This window comes from Camellia sinensis, chromosome 9 (genome assembly GCF_055761805.1).
Source record: "Camellia sinensis isolate YWXY chromosome 9, ASM5576180v1, whole genome shotgun sequence".
NCBI lineage: Eukaryota > Viridiplantae > Streptophyta > Magnoliopsida > Ericales > Theaceae > Camellia > Camellia sinensis.
Window position 1 is genome coordinate 197,081,944 of NC_138969.1, and position 21,389 is coordinate 197,103,332.

Sequence of the window (21,389 nt, forward strand, 5' to 3'; positions counted from 1 at the left end):
TGAAACCTAGCCCTTTGTCTTTAGGCCGACGTTATGGGTATGTGGAGACATAGGGTAGATACCCAGACCAAACTCGAGTACTTTAGGCGGGAGTTCTCTATTCCTGCCGATGTCCATCTGAGGCTAGCTGAAGATAATGACTCTATCACGCCCATAGATGATTCAATGCCCTTTTCTATAGTAGCTTTTACTGAGTGCGGACTCCGGCTCCCACTTAACATTCTCTTTCGCGAAATTCTTCACTTTTACAAGTTGAACCCTATGCAACTTGCCATAAACTCTTATCGAGTGATCAATGGCATCATAGCTTTAGCTAGGCAGCAGAACGCTAGGATTACCCTGGCCGACATTCAGTACTGTTATACCATGTGCCCCCTTAGCCTGAAGGAAAAAGGCTTTGTTTATTATCTTAAGCCGAGGTCGACAAAATACAAAATCGTAGCTGACCTCCCAGACTCCAACAAGGGGGCTGGAGATGACTACGTTATTGCTTCGGGAAATTGGGAGTTTGGCCCAGACGAGGACGCCCATCTCTACCTTCTTCCCCGAACTATTAAAGAGGGCAAGGGTAAGAGCCCAATGTCAATACTTTAGTTGTTTCTATTCAAGTCTTCAATATTTTATCTGTTTCTAATGTTTATCTCTTCTTGCAGACGTTCGTAAGTTAACAAAAGACTTTCGCCAATCCTACGTTCCCAGTAGAGATTTAAAGAAGCTCCTAGATCTGCCAATCCAAAAGCGCAAGGCCCCACTGGTACTGAATTTTATTCAGATGTACAAGTCGACTTTGCTCGACGTTCCTAAACGAAAGAAGAAAAGCCTTTCTCCTCCTACTGCCATAACTCAAACCACCTCATCATCACGAGCAGACCAAGGATCCACTTCTGACCCAGCTAATCTGCCATCTACTTCAGCCCCATACTTAATCCCAATACCAGAAAGAAAACATCGGTGACGTCTTGTCAAGACTGCTGAGATGGGTCGCCCGAAGCCTGTCGCTGTTGATCTTTTAGCAGACTTACCTGCCGACGTTGATGCTGTTCCAGCTCAATCCATGCCCCCACCAAAGCCAAAAAGAATCAAAAAGGCTCAGCCCAAGGCCAAAGCTACTGAGGTTGAGGCTGAGGATGCTCTGCCCATCTCACAATTGGCTGAGAGTAAAAAGAGTGCTTCTGCTTCTACCAAGAGGTCTGCTGAGGCCCAGCCGTCAGAGTCTACTCAATCGAAGAAGCCGAGGTCATCGTCTGCGACGACCTCGGGTTCCAAAGTACCAAGAGTCCCCTGGGTGCCTGAAATCACCCTAGAGGATAAGCTTGTTCTAGCTTCTGACAGTGCCGAAGACATAAACGTCAGCGTGACACTCAGTACTGCTGTTCTCCTTCCTGATGATCTTGAGCGAAATGCCAAGATGAGCGAGTATGAGAACTACGCCCTCATGCTCCAACGCTCTGTACAGGTAAGTTCCCCCATTTGGTAACTTGTCTTTCTGTCCATTTTTTCTATACTTGCAAGGTTTGTGTAATAACTTTTCCCTTGGGTTCTTTCAGGCCATTCAACATGTCCATTCTCTCTCTATGCAAGCTTTTGAAACAAATGAGAAGTTGGTCGATATGAGACGGGAGGTTTCTGCCTTGAAAAAGGAAAACAAAACTGTTTTGACAAAGATGAAGAAACTGGAAGATCAGGCCGAGGCTGCCACTAAGGCCCAACAGATGGCTGAAGAAAAAGCGGAGTTTGTTGAAGCTATCAGAAAAGTTGCCGAGGCCGAGAAAAAAGAGGCCGAGGTAAAAAAGGCCCAAGCCGAAAAAGAGCTTCAGAAGGCTCTGGCCACCAAAAAAGCCGAGATCAAGGAAGCTGATGAGAAGGCTTACGCCCAGGGCATGGCCGACGTCACTGAGGAATATAAACTTCAAGTCAGGCAGGCATGCAACAAGGGTTTCTCTCTTGGTTGGATGGCCCTTGCCAAGAAGCTTAACATTCTTGACGATTTGCCACTGCGCAAAGCCGACGCTATTCCTCTTCCATTTCCTCCACCTCCAAGCCAAGCTGAAGATGAATCTGAGTCTGAATCTGAGAATGAGGATAAGGATGATGATGAAGCTTTGGTAAGGAAGCCCAAGGATACCAGTGAGACCAAGTCTCCTCCTCAGGATGATCAAGTCCTAGACTTGACTTATGAGGAGGATGATGAGGTTATCAAGGAGACCACTCCTGAGCAAGCGTCATCTGATGTTCCTCCAGTCGGCAAGAGCGTTGATGAAACCCTTGCTGAGATCGACGCCGAGATTGCTGCAGATAAAGAAGCCGAGGTATCTCTTCAGGAGACTTCTCAGGTTCAGATCCAGCCAGTTGCTGATGCTGAAAAGTCTTAGCTTTCATGTCTTTTCTTTTGCACCTTTGTACTTTGTTTTATTTTCTGGACAATGTAAGCTTCCTTTCATGGCCGATGTGCCTTTCTTTTGTACACAACTGCAAGTTTTTCTATGGATGCTTTAATCTTTTAATTTCTCTTGATTTGCTTCTGCATAGTTCTATACTTGGAATATTTTGTATGCCTTTCATACTTTGCCATTTTTGTGCAATCTTCTCGGGGTTACATATCTCGGGTGTAATAACTACAATCTTTACTTCGGCAAGATACTGACCTGCAATCTTTTCATAAATTTTAACAAGTATAAAACATATACTTATTCGATGTTTAACTTTTGCAAACTTTTTCTCAAGTTTCAACAAGTATTTAAACAGTGATCTTGGTCTAACCTACTTGTAAATTGCTACAAATTTCAACAAGTGTTAATCATATACTGTAAATTTTTCTCAAGTTATAGCAATGATCTACTTGTAAATTGCTACAAATTTCAACAAGTGTTTAAACAATGTACTTAGCTTTTACCTCAACCTGTAAATTGCTGCAAATTTCAACAGATGATCACATGTCAGGTTAACATTATCTTATAAATTGCTACAAATTTCAACAAGTGTTAAGCATCTTCTTTGGTTGGACCAACCTGTAGATTGCTATAAGTGTGCAAGCTATAACCTTGGTTTCACTTCGACTTGTAAATTGCTACAAATTTCAACAAGTGAAGAGAACCAGTAATCTCGGCTTAACTTCAACTTGTAAATTGCTACAAATTTCAACAAGTGAAGATAAGGAATCAGCTTAATTTTAACTTGTAAATTGCTACAAATTTCAACAAGTGCATTAAGGAATAATCTCGGCTTAACTTCGACTTGTAAATTGCTACAAATTTCAACAAGTGAATTAAGGAATAATCTCGGCTTAACTTTGACTTGTAAATTGCTACAAATTTCAACAAGTGAAGATAAAGAATCATCTTAATTCCAACTTGTAAATTGCTACAAATTTCAACAAGTGAAGATAAGGAATCAGCTTAATTCCAACTTGTAAATTGCTACAAATTTCAACAAGTGAATTAAGGAATAATCTGTCTTCTCTCTGCCCCCAATGTGAACCTGAGTTCTACTTGGGTTCTCATTATTCATGTCTCCAAAAACACCAATATGTAACTTTAAATATATGTGTTTTAAGAAAAGGGAAAAGATTTTATTGATGACATCGGCAAAAGATACTGCACATCTAATGATAGAAAAATTTCAAATTACAAGTGTTCCAAGGTCTTGGCAGTGCTTTGCCCTCGTTATCTTCTAGCCGATAAGCTCCATTGCCTAATACCGAAGTAATTCTGTAGGGTTTTTCCCAGTTTGGGCCAAGCTTGCCTTCTCTGGGATCCTTCTTGTTGCCGACAACTTTTCTTAGGACTAGGTCGCCGACTTGAAAATCTCTTGGATTGACCTTCTTGTTGTAAGCTCTGGCAAGTTGTTACTGGTATACTGCGAGCTGAATTGCAGCTTTCTCTCTTCGTTCTTCCAAAAAATCCAGCTCTCGGGCTAAGAGTATGTCGTTGGTGCCATTCTCTACTCCCTGGGTCCTGATCCCTGGGATGCCGATCTCCAATGGGATGACAGCTTCTGTGCCATAAGCCATGGCAAAGGGGGATTCCCCTGTTCATCTTCTCGGCGTAGTCCGATATGCCCAAAACACGTTGGGTAACTCTTCTACCCACTTTCCTTTTGCTGCCTGCAGCCTCTTCTTTATTCCATCCAAAATTACTTTGTTAGATGCTTCTGCTTGCCCATTACTTTGGGAAAAACTTGGTGTTGAAAAGTAATTCTTGATCTTGAATTTCGCACAAAAGTTCTTGATGAGTTTGCTGTCAAACTGTGTTCCGTTGTCGGCAACTATTGCTCTTGGAATCCCAAATCTGGTGATGATGTTTCTCTATATAAAGTTCTTGACGTCCACATCTCAGATTTTGGCAAGAGGTTCTGCCTCTATCCACTTTGTAAAGTAATCTGTTGCCACCAGCAAGTATTTTCTCTGCCCAGTTGCCTGGGGAAGTTTCTCAACCAGATCCATGCCTCATTGGGCAAACGGCCAAGGACTAGACACTGGGTTTAGGTCAGCAGCTGGTTGATGTATCAAAGGTGCAAACTTTTGGCATTGTTCACACTTCTTTACGTAGGCTTCAGCATCATTCTGCATGTAGGGCCACCAATACCCCTGGGTAATGGCCCTGTGGGCTAATGATCTGCCCCCAGCATGGCTTCCACAAATTCCTTCATGAATTTCATACAGGAAATCTTCAACCTGCAAAGGGTGTACGCACCTTAAAAGTGGTCCAGTGAAGGACCTTCTGTAGAGGTGTCCATCTTCTGTTAGACAGAATCTTGCCGATTTCAGTCTGACTTTGTGTGCCTCCTTACGATCTTCTCGCAGCTTTCCTTCTTTCAGGAATGCAACAATTGCATCCATCCAGCTTGGCCCCATTTCCACACACATTGCTTGCTGCTCTGTGCTCTCTGGTTCTATGCTCGGGCCTGACATATAATCGATCATAATTGTTCTTGTTTTTCCAGTCTGTATTGAACTTGCCAGGTTAGCCAACGCGTCGGCGTGGTTGTTGTCATCTCGGCTAACTTGGAGTAGTCGGCAGTTCTGGAATAGGGCTGCCAATCTGATGACCTCTTTTGCATATGCCGACATTCTTTCGTCTCTGGCTGCAAATTCTCCTGTTGATTGGTTAACAATAAGTTGTGAATCACAAAAAACTATTACCTCATCTGCTTCTGTTGCTGCTGCTAGTTTTAGCCCTGTGATTAATGCTTCGTATTCTGCTTTATTGTTTGAGGCCTTGAACCCCAAACGGATGGACTGTTCTATTATTTCTCCATCTGGAGATATCAGCAGTACTCCTGCCCCCGCTCATTGTCGGTTCGAACTTCCATCAACGAACAGTCTGAATGAATCAGCTGGAGAGCACCGGCAGAATAGATGGCTTCAGCAAACCTGTAACAGAAAGAAAAGGCTCCGGCGGTGACTCTTCCACCCGGGGGCACTCCGACGATCAAGTCAGTATATCTCTCAAAGATAATCAAGTACTAAACTCACAAGCTTGAGTATAAAACTGTGTACCTTAGACCCACGGGGGTGCCTCTCTTTTATAGTTTACTTAATCCAAGTCCCACTAGAAGTTTGACTTCTATGGACTCCAATTCAATGTCAACTTTGGACTCTTCAAGAGATAAAGATAAACTCCCTACGAGTTTTATCCTTATCTTAGCAAAGTCTTCTTTTTTTATCTAGGACTCTTGCCCCTTATCCATTTATCCGCCTATCTCGGATTCCGATATCTTCGGAGATCACCTCGGCCTCGCCAAAGATAACCTCGGCATAACTACCAAGACACGTGGCACCTCGGCTGACACGTCGGCGTCATCATGCCACGTGTTGGTATTCAGAAAATACATCCCCACAATATTATATGTGACAAATCTATGTCGTGCTTTTGTTAATTTTTTATTAGTTAAAATAGTAAGACTTATAACTCTTATTTTGTATTTACTTTTAGAAGATAATAGCATAAGCGGATCATCAAATAATAATCTCTTAATATAAAATTGATAGGTCTCATTGTTGTAATCAATAAACGATAAATCCACAATACATATATGAGTTTGAGTAAGACCATTATATAATCGACAATATTAGAAGTATAAAAAAATACATCTATAGATCACAATTATTTTAAGTGTGATCCATATTTTATTAATTTTAAATTTACATAATTCTCTTCATTTTTCAAGTAAAATTCAAAATACAATTTTATATAGTACATACCATTTTTTCAAAAATAATTTTTCTCCATTAGGCTAACACAATCACCATACATCAAAGAAGATACGCGTCACCATCTAAATAATATATGAAAAATGCTTGGGAGCACTAATTAGTGCTCCCACTAATTAGGTGGCAGTAGGTCCCGTCATTAATGATGTGATGTTTTGGTCTTGAAGTTGTATTTTTTTTATTTTTTTAATATTTTTTTAATGCATTAGTGCTATTAGTGGTAATGTTTTTAGTGGGATGAATTATTGTTGATAATATATATATATATATATATATATAAGAAGAAAATAAAGAAAAGAAGATACACGTCAAGCTTAGGTGTAAAATGGACAAAAGTGAATCATCCCTCCGAAGACATCTGATCAAATTACCAAATATGGTCCAATCCAATGATGCATATATTAAAAAATAAATAAATAAATAAATAAATAATAAAAAACGGAGAAGTTACTATTTAATGTGGTAATTGATCACTCACTTTTTGTCATAATTCCATTATATTATGGTCAAAACTTTTATGCACCACGAAATTTGTCCAAAGTTGTGTTGTGGTGGTGTAAAAATGGCAAGGGTGAAGATAGGTTGGTGAGATCGGTACTAATAGTAGAATGATGATGGTGGAAATGTCAATAATAATGACACAATATTAGTGATTGTGGTTGTTTGATGGTGAATAATAGTAGTGACGATGATAGTATAGTGGCATAAAAATTACAGTATAATATGGGTTTTAAGGTAAGGGCAATGGTGGTGGAATAATGGAGACGACAGTAGCACTGAAATGGTTGCAACTACAGTGTTGTGGTAGTGATAGTTGTAAATGTTATAGTTGTCATGATGAGATAGTATTGACAACAATGATAGTGGCAGTAAGGTAGAGTTTGGTGGTAATGGTTATAGGTGATAGTAACGATAATAATAGTGTTGTGAGGGCGGCGATGGTTGTGTGAGTGATGGTGGAAACAAAGGATGGTGGAAGTATTGGTAGTGATGAGGGTGATGAATGACAATGATGGTGGTAGTGGACGCTAGTGTTAGTAGACAATGGAAGAACAACGAAGTGAAGAGAGGATGCAAATGGCGATGGTGACCGTACTACAGTGACAACGTTGATAGTAATGACTTGACGGAGTATTGACAGTACACATTAATGATGACATAGATATAAAAAATCAATATTTAATATTAAGTAGGAGGTTTGTTACTCAATGTTTTGGTAAATTGAAAAGTACAACTTACACTTCTCTTTAAAATCTAAGTATTAAGGAGAGAGAAGCTGAAACCTTATAATTAGCATAGATAAGGCAACTTTAGACGATGTGGGATACATTCCAACACGCCGTCCTGAACCAAAACATAAAGTAGCCGAACAAACGGTACACCAATTACATATCCAACAGACTTTGATACCAAAAAGAATTATTTGGCTTACCAATCACCGAGGTAAAGCCCTTGTATATATGGAATGTTTTGAAAAATTGGTAAAAAAATTGATTTTTTCACTTTTTTGGTGGTTTTTTGATTAAAAAAGTTAAAAAGCCAAAAAGCTAGCTTTTTTAGTTTCTTCCCAAAACACCCTATAATATATTCATGATACAATTTAAGAAACAATATATACAATGTAAGATTTTTATAATGAAAACAATATACACAAGGTACGAATCCTATAATCAAAATAATTCCTATTCTAATTTTCATATTCAAATATAATATCTTAATTTCTATATTCAACAGTGACCTCATTGATTTCACAGTTAATATGACTCAAAGTTTGGCCAAATTAGCAATAATAATATTAGAATGATCACATTTATTTATTATATGATGTATCACCATTGTATTAATAATAAACATGATTTCTAAAATATATTCAATTAATACAATTATAACAAACGAAATAACAAGTCAAATATAATACACAAATGTGTGTTTGATTTGTGTTTTGAGATAAATTTTTTTAAATTTTTTTGGGAAGAGAGTTTAAATTTTTTTTTGGTTTGTCTAGTTGTATATTTTGAAAATAGTTTAGGAGTTTAGGAGTTTGTGATGATTTGATATTTTATTGTAGTTGAGTAGATGTGTTTGAGAAAAAAAAGTGATTGAGAAGAAGAGATGAGAGAGAAAAAGTGATTGATTGATGTGTAGGAGAAAAAAAGTGATTTTAATTCTTTTTTTAATAATTTGAACCAAATAAAATTTTAAAATTTTTTCTCAAAAACTATATCTTGAGATACATATCAAACAAGCCCCAAACAAGCCCGTAATCATTATGTCATCACCCAACAATCGTGATTGATATCCAATGTTCCCAATTTTAAAAGTTTTGTAATCATCTCAATTAAAATGAATTTTCAAAGTTTGTAATCATCTCTCAATTAAAATTGATTTGGGGACATTTTCTTATCATATGTGTCATCTGAGAATACGTTTTTATGAGGTGTAAAATTTATATCTTACTAACTGCGAATGTAAAATTTATATCTTAAAATTAATTTAGTTTCAATTTTTTAAATTCAATTTTTTGAAAATTAAATTTTTTATTTTTCGTTTTTTTTTGTTTTTAGTAAATATTTTTAAAGTTTTTAGCATTTTTTTTTATTTTTTTAGATGTACTTTACTTATATATATATATATATCAGAGCAGATACAGACCCCCTCAGATTTCCACCCCCACCACCCCCAACACATGTGGGGGTTGGTGAGTGGGGGAGAAGAAAAAAAAAAAAAAAAATTCAACCAATGAGAGACAGAGGGGGCGTGGGGGTGGCTACCAAAAGGTGGTCTAAGTCTTTTTTGTATATATATATATATATATATGTATCTGAAAAGTAAAATATTTATGAAAAAAAATTCAAAAAATTAATAAATTCACAAAAATACAAAAAATATATTGAATTTTTCGTTATTTTTTTTTGATATTTAGTAAATTTTTTAAAGATTTTTTTCACCAAAATTATACTTTTTAAGTATATTTATGTTAGGTGTATCTAAAAATTAAATTTTTTTTTTAAAATATTAAAAAATTCAAAAAATAAAAAATAAAATTTTCTAAAAAATATTTTTAAAAAACCCAAACCAAGAAAAGTATTGGCTCATGATGGTAACCATCATTTTCATCTTTAGCGCGTTTCTATGGACGTGTGTGGAACAATCTTGCTTTCTTCCCCATAATAAAGACCAAAAAGAACTTTCAAACACAACTTGGTGGGGGAGAGGATGAGGTCACGAATTATCTTTACTTTTATCTGACTAAAAAAGGCCAAAGAATAAAAATAAAAAATAAAAAATAAAAAAATTAGTTTATGTATATAAAATTAAATTATAAGAAAATATTTCAAATGTACATATCAATGTAATAAATTTATTAGAATTATTCAACATTTGTTAGTATCTTCAGTTTTTTGAACGTGATTGTGTTATCTTGTACAATCTTAATATTTATTTATTTATTTTGAATAATTTAATTTTCATAAATAACTTAAATGAAAAGACAAGTGCTTTGAGGCATCTAAACTTTGCAAAGCATATAAACCAAAAGCCCTTTTAAGGATTGAACTAACAAAGTGGATCTTGGATAATTGCAATTTGCAAGCTTGACAAACTGTTTACTTTCCCATGATTTTTTCAAAACTTAATGTTCAATACTCATGTGAGCATTACATGTTTGAGTATGCAATAGTAAAAAATTGATATGTAATCTGTTATATCACTGTAAATTAAATTAAGAGAGATTTTCAATATGTTTGTAGGTAGCTCTTGGACTTGCATAGTAGAGATAAATATCTTTAATTGCTTTAAAAAAATAATAATAATTAAGTTTGGATTGAGTTTGTCACCTCTAATTTAGGGGAAGATTTGTGTTCGAGATTATAAAGAAGCATCAAACTTGCAGGTGTACTAATTTAACTTACTAACTTCTCAATATTATGCCAGTTGCAAAAGAAAAATAAAAATAAAATTATATGGAGAGAACTTGTTTATGTGTATTAGCCTTCGTTTGGGATTTATGTTGACTTTTTGACTTTTTAACTATTTTAATCTGGGAATAAAAGTTTTATTTTGGATGGATTTTTTTGACTTTTTTGAGAAAAATAAAATAAAATGATTATGGTTTGAATGTGACATTTTGTCTTATTGATTCTTAGCCTATTTTATCTTTTTGTACTTAAATAGCCAAAAAAAACTCATGCCAAACATAGCTACTGAAGCCCCATTTGCTTATAAAACTAAGTGTAAATTACAAATACACTTCCTGAGGTTTGCTTAAAATACGAATTGCCTTTGTGGTTTGAAAAATTACAAATACCTCCTAGTCAGAATTTTTTATTTAACAGAATTAATTGAAAAAATGAAATTTCTAACTATTTACCTATACAATAATAAAATTATTTGAATTATTAATTGAAATAAAATTTGAATATTATTAAAAATTGTTAATTAACTTGATGATTTATTAATAAAAGAACCTATTTATTATGAAATTAGAAACGTTAGGGGACATAATATAATTTCTGGAACCACAAGGGGTAATTTGTAATTTAAGTAAACCTCAGGGGTGTGTTTGTAATTTACCCGTAATTTAAGTAAACTAATAACCATTTTGTAATTACCCAAAGTATAGACTGGGCTGGGCTTCAAGTTTTGTAGCCACACCCAATCTAAAATCTAAGGCCGATACGTTTAGCCCAAATCCTCAACCTAGATGGGCCGAGTTTGGAAGAATTTGGGTTACCAAAAATTTGACCAGAATTGTGAGACCTTATTTTAGGAAAAATTATAAAAAATTTTTCCAAACGTTTAGGCTTTGTTTGGTTTAGATTTCAAAATATAGTTCCACCACTAATTTGAGTATGGTTGCAGCTTTCAAATCATAATTCTACACTCATTTCTCAAAGCTCATTTCAAACTATAATCATTACTTTTCAAAACTCACAACCAAACACACAACTCAAAACTCTTTTCAAAACTAAAAAACAACTTAATTTTTATTTTAAATATTTTATTTTATTTTATAGGAATATTTTTAATATTTTAATATTTTAATTTTAATTTTTTGATATTTTCATTGTTAATATTTTGATTTTTGAAATATTTTTAATATTTTATTTTTTGGAATATTTTTAATATTTTAATTTTCTAAATATTTTTAATGTTTATACCGGTCTAAAAAATGAATTGACAGAAAAAATAATTGACATAGAAGTTATTTGAAAAAAAAAATTATTCAAAAAAATTACTTAAAAACAATTAATTGAAAAAAAAATCATTTTTTTATTTGAGTATTTTAAAAATAGTTTGGTTATGACTGTTAATCAAAAATGCGGATATCGAGTTATGAGTTGTGTGTTTGATTATCAATTATAGGTTGAATTAAGTTTTGAAAACTCATCACCAAACAAATTTTCTTTTTTCACATGTCACATCAAACTTTCAAAACTTATTTCTACATACAATTCAAAACTCAATTCAAGACTCTATTAAAAAACCATAACCAAACAAATTTTTTACATTCAAATCATAATTTTACAACTCACAAACTCAAAACACAACTTATGCTTTCAAATCATATTTATAAAACTCTACCAAACGCAACTTTAACCTTTTAACAAAAATAAATTTTTAATTTTCAACTTTATCAATTTTAATTTTAATTTTTTGACTTGTTTTTAATCTAAACCATTTGTCTACATTCATTTAAAAAAATTGATATAAAAATATTATTTTTGTCATTAAACTCAACAAAAGGCATTTTAAACATTTTATGTACACCTCAAATTAATGACTAAAATACTATTTTTAGTTTTACTCGACCAAAATAGGTGAAAGGTTTTCATTGAAAACAAATCAAATATTATAATTTAAATTGACTAAATTAAAAATTAAAAATTTATTTCATTATAATGGTCAAATCTTGGATTTTTTTTTCCTTTATTTTTTTTTATCTTTATTACATAAAATTGTATTTTATGCAAAATTATTGTTATATAATTGGTGAAAAGTAACTACTAAAGTGAACATTACTACATTAATCGTGAATTTTTTTTGGGAGCAAATCACTCTTCCTTCCATTTACACATCATATATATATATATATATATATATATTTTGTTATTAGATTGTTCAAGATTTGTTCATTATTAATATTTATTGTTGTTTGTTTTTTTTTTAAAAAAAAGTTATGATGCAAAATCGAAACCGATGCTATGTTTAACTTTGAATATAACAGAATCTGGCGTTTCAGCCCAAACTAAGCCAATTTACATCAGAATGATTTGATTTGATTCTAATGGAGAACTAATTCAGGCATAGTTTGAGAAAACTAAATAAGTGTACTTTTTGACTTTTTATGAAATATGAGTTGGGTTTGGGTTTGGGTTGGGTTTGAAGTGATGTGTTAGAGAGGTGATGTGACTTAAATAAGATGATGTGACTTAAATAGGATAGTGACTTTTTGACTTTTTGTCTTTTTTCAATCTTCCCAAACTAGGCCTAGTTTCTAGTCTAAAAACTTGTAACTGATTAATGATTGGTTTGATTTTAAATTTGATGCTAACTCAAACCAAACTACCCCTTTTTTACACCTTTAGAGGGGGTGTTTTTTCGGATAAGGTCTTCTCTATATTTTATCTTTTCATATTTATCCGTATCACTCTTGTGGGCTCTTTAACTTGAGCAGACATAGATGATTCAAACCGTCTAATTCGTAGGTCTTGTAGTAAATATTCTTCATGCAAAAAATAAATTTTATTGAACAATTATAAATACGAGAACAAATCACATTTTATTTTATTAAATTAATAGTTTAAATTTATAAAACAAAAATGTTATTTATTTTCGTGTTTATAAATATCTGATATTGATTTTTTATATGAAACCTTTAATGCGGGGCAATGAAGTGATTGGTTGGTATCATGTGGATCCAAATTAGACTCACACAAGGCTCAGAATGAACATAAAAAGATAAAAATATAAAAATGTGCTCATCCGTAGTGGTCAACCTCAAGGAGTTGTTTTTTTATTTTTTTATTTTGGGTCTAATTTTTTTTTCATCTTTTGTGTTTTTATTTTATTTGTGGCCATCTTTTAGTTTTCAAGTGTGTCTATTGAACTGTACGAGCACGAAATAATCTTCTCGTATAACCCTGTTGATCAAGTCTGCGCTCCTCTGTACGTCGTCGCTTTACTCCCTGAAAACACAAACGTGAGCTAGTCGGCGGGTGTGTGTCGGATATCTCTCCGATGCCTAAATCAGCAAAATAGACAAATAGATAAAAGCTCTGTGTATTCCTAGAATCAAAGTTGTGTTACCTCTACATAGGTTATGTTGTGAACTTTTATAGGTTCCGCGTGGTACAATCCTAGTAGGACTCTTATTCCTCAATGTAGAGTCCTCACAGGAATCATACTCCTGAAAGATAATACTTATCCTTCAACACCCTTATCACTGCTTTAACCAAGTGAAATGGTTTTAGCTCGGTAATATAATAATACCACCAAGCTAATACTGTTATGCTTGAACAGTAGTTTTGACCGAGCTAACCTAGCTTAGATCTTTCCTTCAGTGCTTGTACCCTGGTTAGGCATACTCCAACTGGGCTATTTATTTAAGACCGAGCTAACCAGGTACGATGTCAAAGTTAGTTCGGCACTCCTATGCACAATGCCTAGCTAGCTCGGCACTCCTATGCACAATGCCTAGCTAGCTTGGCACTCCTATACACAATGCCTAGCTAGCTCGGCCCTTTGATCGGCCTAACAGATACCAGGTCCAGGTTCTGAAGCCCACTAATCTCGGCCCATACCCGCTTAGTCCTTAGACCGAAGTACATCTGCTCTTACCTCGGTCCATCGTGCAGCCCAATTTCTAAAGAAGTCTTCTCCTTAGCTCGGCCCAATTTAGATATAAATTACCTTATCAATTGCTCCTTAATTCCATTTGAGCAGCATGATTGGGATTATTTTCTTCCAGCCTAGCTATGGATATTTAATTCAATCGAGCTCGTATTCAACCGAGCTATCGAATAGTCTGGTACATAAACGTCCTTTCAATTGCTCTGCATATCTGAATCGCTTTCTATTCCACGGACACGTGGCTGACCCCCTTTGGTCAAGCATAGCTGTCCCAGCCGTCTTCGTACTTCACGTATTTTGAACAGTCCCGCCTTTTCCACACGCCTTAAACAAAAACCCTATGTTTTGAATCCACCACTTCTATTATTCATCTTCTCTCTCTACTTTCTGAGCCTCCATTTTTCCAGACGCAGTGCCTGCGAATCTCTTCCTTGCGATCTCGATCTTCATCCTCTCGTCTTCAAACTGTAAGTAACTCAATCCCATTTCCTTTTTGTTTGTATAGTTTCTGAAGTATGTAGCATAATACTCGTACGTTTCTCAAAACACATACACTATTTTAGCTTCCATTTTTTTGGAAAAAAACCATGTAATAGAGCCACTGGATTTACGAACAATCTGAAAAGCAACGCTTTTGATCCAAAATAAAATTCCAACCGAACTAGGAACTTGTTTGTACTTAGCGTGTGCACCCAGCCGAACTAGATTAAGTTTCCATAGGTCTAAAAACCCTCTGTTTCACTTAGCCGAGCTAAGAAACTGCATTAGGTGTGCGCACTACCAAACTAGAAAGCCTTAACCCATGACCGGGCTATCACTTGGAGCCAAACCAGCTCTCTGATTTAGTCAAAACCGAACTAGGAATGCCGCACTCTAAGCTTCAACCGGGCTATGAACCTCTCGTTCCACTTAACTGAGCTGAAGTCCTTCGCTACAACCGAGCTAAGTACGGATAGCATCCCACGTAGCCGAGCTAGGACTCAATTTACTTTGCCTTTGTTTCTTTTAACACGGTCCAACGATCTGTGCTTAACACTTTTCCTTTTCACTTTGCAGACTTCTGACTTAGGTTGGCCAAGCACTCCCTTGCATGCTCAACCGAGATACTCAGCATCATCTCAACACCGAGCTAATTTATACTTAATTTAAGTCCACATTGGGAAGTATCGATTTTTAGTGAACTCTCCAGGGGCTATAGCCGAGTTCCGAAGGGACTATAACATCCCTGATGATGTTCATCTCAGTTTAGCCAAACTAGACACCACTCCCTGGAGAAAACCAGGCTTTGTCCTTTTCTCCGTCATATCTATTGTAGAGGCTGGTTTTCGTTTTCCCGTTCAGCCTCTTCTTTGTGAATTTCTTAGACAAACAAGACTTTGCCCTACCCAACTTTCTACAAATTCGTACAGAATAATAAATGGCATCGCTGAGCTAAACCGCCGGCTTGGCCTTAACCTCGGTTTAGTCAAGCTATTTCACCAATACTCCTTCGGCCAGAATGAAGACGGCTGGGTGTATTACTTAAGAATAAGACGCCGCCGAGAGAAAATAATTAAAAATACACCAGACAAAGATGTAAATAACGATGATTTTTTCTAAGTCTCGGGTAACTTTGAAGACCAGGAGGCCTAGATCCCGGGCGACCGAATTAACTGGAATAAGGGAGTAGCCGGTATGAATACCCCGGTTTTAGCTTCGTACGTTTTTTACTCCTTTGGTCACATTTTGAACTGTACTAACCCTTGTCTTTTTTCTTTATGTAGACTTGAACCATCTAAAGTCGCAGTATAGTTGCCCCAATCTAGATGCACTCCGCGCCACACTACGATATCGCGATTGAGGTTGGGCCGAGCTACTCAACTTTGAACCGACATACAGATATAGTAGTAGAAGGAAGACAAGGGTGACAGATTTCTTTCTGGAACCTTCTCCAGAACCAGATCCAACCCTACTCCAAATCAATCTGATAACATTAACAGCGGAACAAGAAATGGCCAAGAAGAGAGCAGTTAGGGCCCTTATCACTGAAACAAATCAAGCCGAGGTACCACCATCCGGCCAAACACAAGAGGCCGTGGTAGCCCTTCCAACCGCCCATCCTTCATCATCTCGGCCAAGCAAGTGCGCTCGGACTACCACAACTGAGCCACGCCTCATTGATAAAGAAGACACCATACTTCCCCAATCCACCCAGCTAAGCCCAGAACCAGTGCGTTCAAACTGGGCTAACACTTCAGAATGGGTGCCCAAGATCACATACAAGAACCGAGCTATCACTAGCACTGACTCGGTGGTCGCAGAAAAAGACCATTCGTTGGCTTTTAACCTTGCCAAGAGTGTATGTCTGCCAGCCGATATGGAGCGCCACGACCATCTCATCGAGCTGAAGGCCATTCGCTCGGCAACAAAATCGATGGTGCTAGTAAGTGCTCCTTCTAATCATCTTTCATTTTATACCATCTGTTTGCTTGGTTTTTACCCATAATTGCTCTCTCTCATTCTGCAGGCTATGCAGAAGAACTACGTTGCTCACAAGCGCGTGTTAGAGCTACGCAAGATAATACGGCAGGTTGTGGCCGAGGCAAATGCGAAGACTACCGAACTAGAAGGGGCCCAACGAAAGAATACCGAGCTTCAGACCGAAATCGACCATCTTACCGAGTTGGTCAACTCGGCCGAAGCAGACAAGCAGAAGGCTTTGGCCGAACGGAAGGACAAATATCTGCGCGAGTTAGTCAAGCTCGAGAAAAAGAAAGATGTAGAAATTACCGAACTGAAGAAGAAAGCGGACGAGGCTGAAGACCGAAGTTACAAAGAAGGTGAAGCCACCTATATCTTGCAGTGCGAAGCTGCTAAGGATATATTTTTCAAATGCTGGTGGAAAACAGCCGACCTTAAGCTCGGTCAAGGGGAAGAAGCCGAGGTATTCCAGAATCTCCCTCCTCACTTCATCCCGAGCTATATGGTGGAGTATGCCAACGCCATTCAGAAAAAATTTCTGCAAGTTTGGGAAGAAAAAGAGTCCCCAGAGCTCAACAATGCCCCAGTCGTCGCCAATGATCTCGTTGTTCAGTCAGCTCGGGTGGAGCCACCGGTGGAAGACTTGGTTGAAAATGTGACCGAGCTACCAGCTGAAACTGGACTTCGAGTTGAACTGGATGCAGATCTTGATGACCTTTTTGGTTGATCCTGTATTTTATTCTTTTTACTTTTGGAAAGAATGTGTAACCGGGTTAAAGTCCCACTTCTTGTAACTTTGTCTTGAATTTTGAATGAAATCTTCTTTTATTTTCCTCAACTATTTGTTCGGTTTACTCCATGCTTGCATTATATTTCAACTTTATTTGTCTGAGGGCTCTACTTTGGTTCATACGTAGTTGGAACATTTTCTGACCGAGATTCTTATCCCGGTGTTGACCTTGTAATCTGTTTGGTCATACCTGCCAACCTTTTCAGCTTAGATCTTTATCTCGGCTGAAGAGTACTAAAAGTTAGTTATTCCAGCCAACCACTCTTCAGCCTAAATCCTTATCTTGGCTGAAGAGTACTCAAAGTTGGTTATTCCAGCCAACCACTCTTCAGCCTAGATCTTGATCTTGGCTGAAGAGAGCTCAGAGTTGGATATTCCTGCCAACCACTCTTCAGCCTAAATCCTTATCTTGGCTGAAGAGTACTCAAAGTTGGTTATTCCAGCCAACCACTTTTCAGCCTAGATCCTGATCTTGGCTGAAGAGAGCTCAGAATTGGGTATTCCTGCCAACCTAGAGCGAAGTGTTTAGTTAATCCTGCCAAACTTCCTGCAGCCTATATCCTTATCTCGGCTTAGGAGAAGTAAGTGTTGGTTTTTCCAGCTAACCTCTTCAGCCTAGATCCTGATCTCAGCTGAAGAGAGCGCAAAGTTGGTTATTTCGGCCAACTCTGCTTTTAATGCCCCTAGCTCACTAAGACAACTTTTACAGAAGAAAACAATTATGCTGAAAAAGAAACTACTTGTTTTATTGAAAAAGGAAAAATTACAAGTACTTTAAAGAAAAGCTAAAAATAAAATAGTTTTAGATTGATAGTGTTACATGGCCTGGGAATAGCCTTGCTGTCTCCATCTTCCAAGTGGTATGCCCCTTTTCCTGCTAATCCAACCACTTTGTAAGGTCCTTCCCAATTAGGCCCTAACTTGCCATCTCTAGGTATCAGGGTGTTTCCCATTACTTTACGCAACACCCAATCTCCAATCTTGAATTGCCTCGGATGTACTGTCTTGTTATATTTTCTAGATAACTCTTGTTGGTATGAGGCGATGTGAACCAGTGCTCTTTCTTTTCATTCTTCTACAAGGTCGAGTTCCAAGGCTATGGCTTCTCCATTTAACTCTGGGTCAAAATTTTCACTTTTAATAGTGGGAAGGCCAACTTCCAGTGGGATTATTGTTTCCATGCCATAGGCCACGGAAAAAGGTATTTCTCTAGTTGATCGCCGAGGTGTGGTACAGTTAGCCCATAAAACATGAGGAAGCTCCTCCACCCACTTGCCTTTTGCTTTTTCCAGCATTTTCTTCAATCCATCTAAGATGACTTTGTTTGATGCTTCCGTCTAGCCATTTGCTTGGGGGTATGTTGGTGTAGAATTGTAGAATTCTATCTTGTACTCCTCACAAAAGCCTCTAAAAATTTTGCCATCGAACTGAGTGCCGTTGTCAGATATTAGAGCCTTGGGTATGTCGAACCGAGTGATGATATTCTGCCAAATGAACTTCTTCACATCTTTCTCTTTTATTGAGGCGAGTGCTTCTGCTTTTACCTATTTTGTAAAGTAGTCTGTTGGTGCACGAAAGAACTTTCTATTGTCAGGTGCCGTTGGAAGTGGTCTTACTATGTCCAAGCCCCACATCGCAAAGGGCCATGGGCTAGTTAATGGTAGAAGCTCTCTAGCTTGTTGATGTATTTGGTGTGAGAACTTCTGACATTTCTCGCACTTCTTGACATATTTCTCTAAATCTGCTTGTATGTAAGGCCACCAATATCCTTGTGAAATTGCTCTGTAGGCCAATGATCTTCCCCCTTGGTAGCTTCTGCATACGCCTTCGTGTATCTCGAACAAGAATGCCTCGACTTTGCTAGGATGGACATATTTCAAGTAGGGTCCTGTGAAAGATTTTTTGTACAAGGCCATTGATGGGGAGAGCCAAAATCACTTTGACTTTGTTCTTATTTTGTTGGCCTTTTTCTTCTCTTCGGGTAAGAGGCCGTCTTTTAAAAACACTATAATGGGATCCATCCATGAAGGGCCTAGCTCGGCACAACATACCTCAGTTACTTCGGATTCTTCAATACTTGGTCTTGGTAGGAAGTCGATCAGTAATGGATGTGGGATGGACATATCTACCATTGAAGCGAAGCCTGCTAGCTTGTCTGCTCTAATGTTTTCTTCTAGGCCGATCTTCTCTATTCGCACTACTTCGAATTTCATGATCTCCGTTCTCACTAACTCTTGGTACATAGCCATCCTCTCATCTTTTGCCTCGTAGTCGCCCGAAATCTAGTTTACTACCATCTGAGAGTCATTGTAAGCCATTAGCTCGGTGGCCTTCATGAAAAGTGTTGATTTTAGGCCTGCTAAGAGCGCTTCATACTTCGCCTCGTTGTTTGATGCTGGAAAGCCTAGGTTGACTACTTGTTCTACTACTAGGCCATCTGGTGAGATGAGGACCATGCGAAGTCCTGCACCGTGCCTATTGGATGCTCAATCCACAAAGAGCTTCCACATCTCTCCAACGAATAGCTTCCAGCAAGTGGAGGGGTCGGATGATGTCTTGGGGTCATGCGAGTTGCCGATGTCTTCTTCAAAGTCCACATCCACTGTTTGCCCCTTACTATCTGATTGTACCAAGTTTTTACTTGTTGATGAGTCTTTGCCAGGTATAGTGTGGTTTGCCTCTTCCTGCTTATCTTCAAGCCTGTGTGGTTCGCAATGTGGCTGGGTATCTTGTATAAGGGGTTGCGCACTTTCCGTCCCCATTACGGTTGTACCAGTCAAGTCAACTGGGCAGATGTGATGACTTCCTGGTGTGAATTCTGCCATGAAGTCTGTCAAAGCTTGGGCTTTTATTACGGTTCTGGGTTGAAACTTGATATCAAACTATCCCAATTCCACCGCCCATTTCAAGATTTGCCCAGAAAAGTTCGCCCTCTCAAACAAAGCTTTTAATGAAAAAGCTGTTATGACGATTATGGTGTGAGCGTGGAAGTAATGCGACAGCTTTCTAGAGGCCATTATCAAGGCTAAGGCCAGTTTTTCCAATGGTAAGTACCTGGTTTCAGTGCCCAGCAAGGTCTTGCTGACATAAAACATGGGCAGGTGTTGGATTCCTTCCGCTCGGACTAACACTGCGCTAACTGCGTGCTGTGAAACTGCTAGGTACAAAAAGAGCTCTTCTCCAAGTATTGGGGTTACTAGCAATGGTGGAGAAGACATGTATTCTTTCACGCTTTCTAGGCCGTGGTCGCATTCTTCATCCCACTCAAACTTGTACTTTAATGCTTGGAAAAATGGTCGACATCTGTTTGACGACTGACTTATGAACCGATTGAGCGTAGTTGCCATGCCAGTGAGATGCGGCACTTCTTTTACTGAGTTGGGCCTCTCTAGATCCTGAATTACTTTGATCTGAGAGGGGTCTGCCTCTATACCTCGGTTGGTCACCAGGAAGCCTAGGAATTTGCCTGATCCTACGCCCAACGCACACTTGGATGCATTAAGGTGTAACTTGTTCTTCTTCAAGATCTAGAACATTTCACCTAGGTCCCTGAGATGATCCTTCTCATCCTTGCTTTTGACCACCATGTCATCTATGTAAGCCTCAATTGTTCTGCCTACCAATGGTTCAAACATCTTGGTGACCATCCGTTGGAATGTTGCCCTTGTGTTTCTTAGGCCAAAGGGCATGACCTTGTAACAATACAGTCCTCTAGGTGTTGTAAAGGATGTGACCTCCTGGTTTGGTTCATATATAGCGATTTAGACCAACTGGCAGGCCTGATGGCATGACACGATCGACTTAGCTTCCTTGATGGGTATATAGCGATCTGATGGTAACCTTTATACCCATCAAGGAAGCTAAGTCGATTGTGTCCTGCCGTCAGGCCTGCCAGTTGGTCTATCCGTGGTAGGGAAAAATTGTCCTTTGGGCATGCCTTGTTGACTGTTTTATAGTCCACGCAGACACGCCATTTCCCGTTCTTCTTTGGTACTACTACGGTATTGGAAATCCACCTGGGATAGTGCACTTCTCTGATAGCTCCTGTGTAACGCCCTCAAAATAATACATAATACC